Source organism: Salvelinus sp. IW2-2015, unplaced genomic scaffold, assembly GCF_002910315.2.
Source record: "Salvelinus sp. IW2-2015 unplaced genomic scaffold, ASM291031v2 Un_scaffold7502, whole genome shotgun sequence".
NCBI lineage: Eukaryota > Metazoa > Chordata > Actinopteri > Salmoniformes > Salmonidae > Salvelinus > Salvelinus sp. IW2-2015.
This window is the reverse complement of record NW_019948762.1, coordinates 14,081-23,453: the sequence shown is the minus strand read 5'-3', so window position 1 is coordinate 23,453 and position 9,373 is coordinate 14,081. Positions and strand designations below refer to the sequence as shown.

At 48.4% G+C, this 9,373-nt stretch overlaps 1 long non-coding RNA gene and 1 pseudogene across 2 annotated transcripts; both read left to right on the top strand.

Moving 5' to 3' along the window:
* The first annotated feature begins 26 nt into the window (after positions 1–26).
* Positions 27–7,643, top strand: LOC112079277 (RNA polymerase-associated protein LEO1-like; annotated as a pseudogene).
* LOC139027109 (uncharacterized) lies at positions 6,455–7,442 on the top strand. 2 transcript variants are annotated; one of them, XR_011479149.1, is made up of 3 exons: positions 6,455–6,482; positions 6,901–6,975; positions 7,420–7,442. It is a non-coding gene; the product is annotated as an uncharacterized lncRNA (long non-coding RNA). The 2 variants fall into 2 exon arrangements; XR_011479148.1 differs by lacking the exon at positions 6,455–6,482 and adding an exon at positions 6,566–6,664 and having other exon boundaries at positions 6,874–6,975.
* Positions 7,644–9,373: the final 1,730 nt, after the last annotated feature.

Genomic DNA, 9,373 nt, shown 5'->3' with positions numbered 1-9,373 from the left:
TGAAAGCTAAATGACAGTGTGTGTGTGCAGTGGTCTCAGCAAGTGCGTCTGGCTCTGGTTCAGGTCTGAATCTGAGCCGGAGATGCCTCGGTCCCGTCCCATAAGTAACGTCTCCGCAGCGACAGCGGGAGAGCGGATGATGGACAAGACGGGTAAAGCCCAACACAAGGTGAGGTCCAGTTGTTTCAGTACATACAGCACACAGGAAACACTCTTAGCCTCAATAAATGCATGGTATAACTCTATTGAACCAGGAGCTGTTTGGGGATGACAGTGAAGAGGAACGCCATTAGCGCACACAGCGACAACCATCAAACTGTCAGGAACGCTCAGGACACCAGTCGGGACGCCAGCATGCACTCGGGAGCCGAGGACAATGACCAGTCAGACGCGAGCAGCACAGTGGGTCGGAGAGAAGGCACCCAGGAGGAAGATGGAGATCTAAGGTCAGAGGCAAGGCAGTCCAAATTCGGGGGGCGGAGCCCCAGGTCTGAGGGGCAGTGCTCGCTCTGAGAAGAGGTGAGGAGGAAAGAATTATGAATGGTTTTATATAGGCTAGTGCTAATTTTCACCCTGTATTCGAAAGCACTTTGAGTGAAAACAAATTTCATTGAATGTACGTAATGCATAATAACTTGTTTTCCGCCAGTATCCATAGCGACCCCGGTCCCCCCACTCGGCGCCAGGCACCCCCCCAGTCGGCGCCCGGGACCCCCCAGTCGGCGCCCGGGACCCCCAGTCGGCGCCCGGGACCCCCCTGTCGGCACCCGGCACCCCCAGTCGGCCCCCCAGTCTGTTCCGGCACCCCCACTCGGGCGCAAGGCACCCCCCACTCGGCGCCCGGGACCCCCCAGTCGGCCCCCAGTCTGTTCCTGGCACCCCCCAGTCGGCGCCCGGCACCCCCTGTTCAGACCCCGGCACCCCCTGTCAGACCCCGGCACCCCCTGTCAGACCCCGGTACCCCCACTCAGGGCCACGGCACCCCCCACTCAGATGGGGAGGGTGTCAGGCAAGGAGAACAATCAGAGATGAAAAAAGTGGGGAGCAGGGGCTAAGAGTGACCAATCAGAGGATGAGGAAGGAGGAGAAGAAGCGGCACCAATCGGACGAAGAGCGAGAGAATTCTGATGAGGACGGGGCGGGGCACAGGAGCAGGAAGAAGTCAGGTATTGAAGAAAGTGTGTGTGTGTGTGTGCGTGTGGTGTCTGAAGGACCTTCTCTAGCCACTCACTAGATCAATCTTGGAGTTTTGAAAAGAAAACGTTGCCACCGTCAGTAACATCTGCTTTACTATTGTATTCAGTGTGGCTCTGATCAGGCTTTATCAATATGATGTTGTTGTATCACAATCCTATATGCCATTGTTTATCTGCTGTGCCCTTTGCAACAAGGCACTTAACCCACCAACAGGCAGCTTTCCCCCGGGACCCAGTCTGGCCAAGCCCCCCTCCCCGAACCCAGTCTGGCAAGCCCTCCCTCCCCGGGACCCAGTCTGGCAGCCCCCCTCCCGGGAACCCAGTCTGGCAGCCCCCCTCCCCGGAACCAGGTCTGGCAGCCCCCCTTACCTCTAAAAAAAAACCTCTATACAGTGCATTCTAAAGTTATCCAGACACCTTAGCTTTTTCAACATTTTGTTACATTACCATCCTTATTCTAAATGGATTAAATCATTTTCTGTCATCAAACTACACACAATAATAATGACAAAGTAAAACTGAATATTACATTTACATAAATCTTCAGACCCTTTACAGCAGTACTTTGTGGAAGCACCCGTTGGCAGCCATTACAGCCACGAGTCTTCTTGGGTATGATGCTACAAGCTTGTCACACCTGTATTTGGGGAGTTTCTCCATTCTTCTCTTCTCTTCACATAACAAAAATGTGGAAGAAGTCAAGAGGTCTGAATACAATTCAGAATGCACTGTATGTAATATGTGTGTCTTTCAGAGGGGGGTTGGGTTAAAAGGTGAACTAACAATTCGAGGGGACTTTGTGTGCAATTGACCAGTAAATATTCTAAATCTTTGTTTGAGCAATGACTGGAAGTCTACAGGAGAATTATAATAATTAAATGATGTGTGTGCTTCAGAGTCTGCGAAGGGAGTGACAGCGAGGATGACTTCGTCGGACGGAAGAACACAGAAGATGGCGTCTGGCTCAGATTCTGACAGCGACGTTGGAGCCAAGAAGAAATGGCGTCTGCCTCAGACTCTGACAGCGGACGTTGGAGCCAAGAAGATGGCGTCTGCCTCAGACTCTGACAGCGACGTTGGAGCCAAGAAGAAGATGGTGTCTGCCTCAGACTCTGACAGCGACGTTGGTAGCCAAGAAGAAGATGGCGTCTGCCTCAGACTCTGACAGCGACGTTGGAGCCAAGAAAGAAGATGGCGTCTGCCTCAGACTCTGACAGCGACGTTGGAGCCAAGAAGAAGGGAAAAGGATAAAGCTAGATCTGAAGGTTGGTTGCATTAAGAACTTTTCCAAAAATCCCTGGTTTCCCAGAAATCCTGGTTGGAGGATTCCCGGATGTCCTGCTTCTCCTGAATCCGGGAGTCTTCCAACCAAGAATTCTGGACAACTGGGCGTTTTGAAAAATGCAACCCTAATCTGAAGAGTCCTTTTTGGTCGGTCTCTCAACGCATACTAGAGGAGAGATCCAAGGTTCCTCCCGGTGAGATCCAAGGTTCCCCCGTTGTAGGTCCAAGGTTCCCCCGGTGTAGGTCCAAGGTTCCCCCCGGTGTAGGTCCAAGGTTCCCCCCGGTGTAGATCCAAGGTTCCCCCCGGTGTAGAATCCAAGGTTCCCCCCGGTGTAGGTCCAAGGTTTCCCCCGGTGTAGTCCAGGTTCCCCCCGTGTAGGTCAAGGTTCCCCCGGTGTAGATCCAAGTTTCCCCCCGGGTGTAGATCCATGGTTCCCCCCGGTGTAGGTCAAGGTTCCCCCGGTGTAGGCGTGGCCGGTATATATCATCAACTAGATTCAGCCGCGGGCCGATTTTCTGAGAAAATAAATGATTTTATTCCGGCGGGTCCGAACATAATTACAAATAATTTGTAGACTGCAAATTGACCACACACAAATTTTTTTTTTTAATATTTGACTAAAACATAATCATTTCAACCTTGCTACATTTGTATGTATAATGCATGGGAATACTTGGGAACTGATTTCCAAAATGAAAACACTTGGAGCTGATTTCCTGGTGATTTTTAGGTCTTTTTGTATGTTAAAAAAATAAAAATAACTTTTGGCTCAGTTGGGGGCCAAATAAAAAACCATATGGTCTGTGGGCCGCCATTTTGAGGAACCTGATATATACAGTATCACCGTATACGGGGTATTTGGGAAATAAACACAGGATGAATTTTGCGCAATACCGTTGTAACTAATCTCATTTATTTAATACATTTGAATATTTTAGACTGCTTTTTTAATGTTATGAAATACAGTACCTGCAGTCAACTTGTTGCAATATGTTTGGTGATCTGCTTTATCTCCTGGCACATTATTTGACATTATGAAGCTTAGCGGTAGTCCCCAGTTACGTGGTGAGACCGGCGCCTGGAGTCACTCACTGTTGTGCAGCATGAGCCAGTGATGTAGTTACACATGTTTGACAGCTAAATATCTTCTCAATATTAAGTTGACTGTCTAATAGGTGCTAAATGCTCTGCAGTTGTGCATTGTGTTTGCTAATTTAGTAGCTAGTTATCTAGCTAAGTGGTTAGTTTCTTCCAAAATCAAGCTTCGCTTGGAAACAGCAGAGAATCCCCTTCTGGATCAGGAGAATCCCCCTCCTGGATAGGAGAATCCCCCTTTGCTGTCTAATATTTGGTTTTGTGCAGCAAACTGTGAGTAGCATTTTTTAGTTACTTTTATTACCATTATAAGATGAGATGTCTGTTCTGCAAATAGTTTGTCAGAGACTATAAAATGTTCGCAATGCGCTCGTTAGCATTTAGCTAGCATTCACTATGGATTTTACATGTACTTATTAGCACTGGTAACCCCATATGGCAGAGGCTCAGTGGGGTTTGATAATAGCGCCCCTTGTGCTCAGTGCCGGTATTACTGAATATCTCAGGATGGCACAGGTCGGTATGACAATCTTGGATACCACCCAAGCCTACTCCGATGCACTTTGAGGAGGCGGGGGCGGTCAGGGTATAATCCCTCCATGTTCAACTCTACCTGTTACGGGTCAAAGGTTAGGGGTCAGGACTCATCTCTCTCCATCTCTTCCTCAGGTAAGAAGCCAGCAACAGACGACCTGTTTGGAGAGGCAGACGACATCTCATCAGACAGTGATGCTGAGAAACCCCCCACTCCAGGACAACCCCTGGTGAGACATACTTTACCCCCTCCCCACTCCTGGACAACCCTGGTGAAACATACTTTACCCCCCCCCCACTCCTGACAACCCCTGGTGAGACAATACTTTACCCCCCCCCCCCCACTCCAGGTCAACCCCTTGTGAGACATACTTTACCCCCCCCCACTCCAGGGTCAACCCCTGTGAGAGCATTACTTTACCCCCCCCCCACTCCCAGGAACAACCCCTGGTAAGACATACTTTACCCCCCCCCACCACTCCAGGACAAACCCCTGGTGAGACATACTTTACCCCCCCCCCCACTCCAGGACAACCCCTGGTGAGAACTACTTACCTCCCCCCCCCCCCCCCCCACTCCAGGACAACCCCTGGTGAGACATACTTAACCTCTGCATGTTACAATAACTAATAATGAAGAGTCTCTGTGTGTGTCTCTGTGTGTGTGTCCCTGTGCTGTTTCTGTGTGTTTCTCTGTGTGTGTTTCTCTGTGTGTGTGTCTCTGTGTGTGTGTCTGTGTGTGTGTCTCTCCCCAGACCAAGAGGATGTATGGAAGGGGAGCAGGCTGAGAGGAGCACGTCCCAGAGACTCGTATCGAGGTGGAGATTCCTAAAGTCAGCACTGATCTAGGATCAGACCTCTACTTCGTCAAACTACCCAACTTCCTCTCTGTTGACCCAGGTTAGACTCACCCCAGCATGGTCCCAGTTCACTTCTGGCCCCTGACCCTGACCCCGCCTCCCTGACCCCTAACCCTGACACCCCCTTACCCCGACCTCCCCTTGCCCCTAACCCTGACACCGCCCGGACCTTAACCCTGACCCCTGACCCCTAACTCTGACCTCTCCCTGAGCATTCCATGTTCTCAGATCTGAAGGGTCTGAGATAGGTAGAAGCAGTGGTCTTCTCTCTGAACTGTGTGTTGATGTGTGTATTCCTCTTTTCAGACCCTTTGACTCCCAGTACTATGGAAGATGAGTTTGAGGATAGGGAGATGTTGGATGAAGAGGGACGGACCAGGCTCAAACTGAAGGGTGGTGTGTGTGCCTGTGTGTGTGCTCAGTCCTGCGCTGTGTGTGTTGTGTGTGATGTTGACAGTGTTGTGTGTGTGATGGACAGGTTGTGTGTGTGTGCTGTGACATGTGTGTGTAGTGATTGTGTATTTGATGGACATTGTTGTGTGTAGTGTGATGTGACAGTGTTGTGTGTGTGTGTATGATGTGACAGTGTTGGTGTGTGTGTGTGATGTAACAGATGATGTGACAGTGTTGTAACCAATGTTCTGTGGATGTAACAGTGATGTAACAGTGTTCTGTGTGAATGTAACATGATGTAAACAGTGAGAACAGTGTGTCTGTGTTCAGGTTGAGAATACTATCGGTGTGGAGAGCCAGGAAAGACGAGGAGGGGAACGAGAGCAGAGACAGTAACGCCCGCATCGTCAAGTGGTCTGACGGCAGAGTCAGACGCGCGCGCCGCGCACACACACACACACACACGACCGCAAGATCCTCTAGAGGGGCTAGAGGAAGATGAGTAACCTGGCGCTTGATGAAGAGGAGTAACACTGACTCTGATGGAGAGTAACGCTGGAAAGCTGATGAAGAGGAGTAACGCTGGACTCCTGATGAAGAGGACTCCTGATGAAGAGGAGTAACGCGCGGACTCCTGATGAAGAGGAGAGTAACGCGGGACTCCTGATGATTTAATTAATTACATTGATTTAGCCATGGGAAATGTGTATTTACGTGTGTAGATCTGTGGATGTATCTGTCTCCACAGCAGTCTCTCCACCTGTGGGTAAGGGTGTTTGATGTGTTCTGTCTCCACAGCATGTCTCTCCACCCTGGGTAACGAGGTGTTTGATGTGTTTCTGTCTCCACAGCATGTTCTCCACCTGGGTAACGAGGTGTTTGATGTGTTCTGTCTCCACAGCAGGGTCTCTCCACCTGGGTACACAGAGGTTTGAGTCGTGTCTGTCTCCAAGCAGGTCTCTCCACCTGGGATACGAGGTGTTTTGATGTGTTCTGTCTCCACAGCTTCCCCAAATGTCTCTCCACCTGGGTAACGAGGTGTTTGTGTGGTTCTTCTCCACAGCATGTCTCTCCACCTGCCGGGTACGAGGTTGTTTTGATGTGTTCTGTCTCCACAGCAGTCTCTTCCACCTGGTAACGAGTTTTTGATTGTGCTTTGTCTCCACAGACATTCTTCGCACACTCCTTGCGTAACGAGGTGTTTGATGTGTTCTGTCTTCCACAGCATCCTCTCCACCTGGTAACGAGGTGTTTGATGTGTTCTGTCCTCCACAGATTGTCTCTCCACCTGGGTAACGAGGTGTTTATGTGTTTCTGTACTTCCACAGCAGGTCTCTCCACCTGGGGTACGAGGTGTCTTGGATGTGTTCTGTCTCCCACAGCATGTCTCTCCACCTGGGAACGAGAGTGTTTTGAATGTGTTTGTCTCACAGCAATGTCTCTCCACTGGGTTAACGAGGTGTTTGATTGTGTTCTGTCTCCACAGCAGGTCTCTCCACCTGGGTAAAGAGTGTTTGTGTGTTCTGTCTCCACAGCAGGTCCTCTCCACCTGGGTAACGAGGTGTTTGATGTGTTCTGTCTCCACAGCAGGTCTCTCCACCCTGGGTAACGAGGTGTATTGATGTGTTTCTGTTCTCCACAGCAAGGTCTCTCCGCTGGGTAAAGAGGTGTTTCGAATGTGTTTCTTCTCCACAGCAGGATCTCTCCACCTGGGTAACAGGACATGTTTGAATGTGTTCTGTCATCCACATTGCAATGGTCTCTCCACCTGGGTAACGAGGTGTTTGAAATGTGTTCTGTCTCCATCAGGCAGTGCTCTTCCACCTGGGTACGAGGTGTTGGTGATGTGTTCTGTCTCCACATGCAGGTCTCTCCACCTGGTAACGAGGTGTTTGATGTGTTCTGTCTCCAACAGCAGGTCTCTCCACCTGGGTAACGAGGGTTTGATTTTGTGTTCTGTCTCCAACAGCAGGTCTCTCCCACCTTTTGGGTAACGAGGTGTTTGAATGTGTTTCTGTCATCCACCAAGGCAGGTCTCTAACACCTGGGTAACGGAGGGTTTGATGTGTTCTGTCTCCACGCATGTCTCATCGCACCTGGGTACACGAGTGTGTTTGATGTGTCTGTGTCTTCCACAGCAATGTCTCTCCAACCTGGGTAACCGAGGTGTTTGATGTGTAATAAAGTCCTCTCCAAGGAGACCCACACCACCTGTTCATACATGACAAAGGAACTGGACTACAGGGACCGGCTGTGGTCAAGACCAACCACTCACCTTCAGGTAACACTGTCTTACGGGACTTGTTTTGGTTTACGGTTATTAGAACGGGAACTTGTGTTTTGGTACAGTATTAGAACGGGACTTATTTGTACAGTATTAGAACAGGACTTGTTTTGGTACAGTATAATAAGAACGGGACTTGTTTGTACAGTTTACGCAACGGACGACTTAGATTCTGGTATAGTATTAGAACGGACTTGTTTTGGTACGGGTATTAGAAACGGAACTTGTTCTGGTACGGTATTAGAACGGGACTGTGTTTTTGCTACAGTATAGAACGGACTTTGTTCTTCTCTGGTAAGTAAGAACGGTGACTTGTTTGGTACAGTATTGAATCGGGCCACTTGTTTCTGGTACAGTTTAGAACGGGACTTTGTTTTGTGTACAGTATTAAGAACGGGACTGTGATTCTGGTACAGTTAATAGAACGGGACTTGTTCTGGTACAGTTATATAGAACGGGACTTGTTTTGGTACATATTAGAAACGGGACTTGTTTTGGTAGCAGTATTTAGGAACCGGGACTTGTTTTGGTACAGGTATTAGAACGGGAAACTTGTTGTTGGTACAGTATTATGAACGGGACTTGGTTTTGGTACAGTAATTAGAACGGGACTTGTTTTGGTACGCGTATGCAGAGGGAAAATGTACATGCATGTGAAATAAACACAAATACTAACGTTAGCTACGCACGCACGCCCGCCCTATGGAGAGCTTGGTTGGTTAGCTAGCTAACGTTAATGTGCTGGACCAAGTATGTACTGGCTATTTTGGTTCTAGTTAGGTTGTTGATGGATATTCTCAAAGGTCCTCTTTACTAACGTTAGCTACCTAACGTTAGCTTCGCTAGCATCAGCCAACCGRCCTTAGCTAGATCACATTAGCTAGCTTACTAGCTGTAACTGCATAAAGCTATTAATCTAGCGTAACTTTAGACGTGTTTAACTAACTTTTCGGAACAGCATTTTGATGGCTAACTTCACCTCTTTGTTCGTTGTCACTGTCCCCATCACTCCCGAACAGTTCGTCCATGTCCGCCATTTCTTTCGATAAAGACGAACCGGAAGTGACAGATTAGCGTTTTCCCAGTTCAGCACGACACAGAAATGCACGATTAACTGCGTTGAATATCCACCAGGTGACGGCAGATGAGCGCTATGAAATAAGGGGCATGTAAACATGAATCAGATTAATACGTTAATGGAAATCATTGTTATTTTATCATTTAACCCTGACAAAAAAGATTGCAGTTTATAAAAGTGCAGAATCTGCAGTCGACTGTGGTATTTTGGACGCAGTAATTGCAGAATAACTGCAGTTATACTGCATTGTAACTGCAGTTACACTGCAAAAGTACTGCAGTAAAAAAAACGGTGTTATTTTGGACGCAGTATTTATGGTGTACTGCAGTTATACTACGCACTGACCGTAATCTTTTATTCGTAAGGGAAAGATTGCTACATTTTTACAATTTGTTTGAACATAGTGGTTATCAGACAGACCCTCTCCCTCTCTCTCCCTGCCACCCTCCGTCTCCTTGTTTCACACAGTGTTTACTGAAGGTGAAGCCATACATAAAGCAGAGTTGCTGCTCTAACAATAAGAGATTTCCGTTTTGAAACTGCAGTAAAAGTGCAGTAACTGCAGTCGACTGTGGTATTTTTGGACGCAGTAATTGCAGAATAACTGCTGTGTACTACACTATAACTGCAGTCTTTTTTTGTAAGGGTG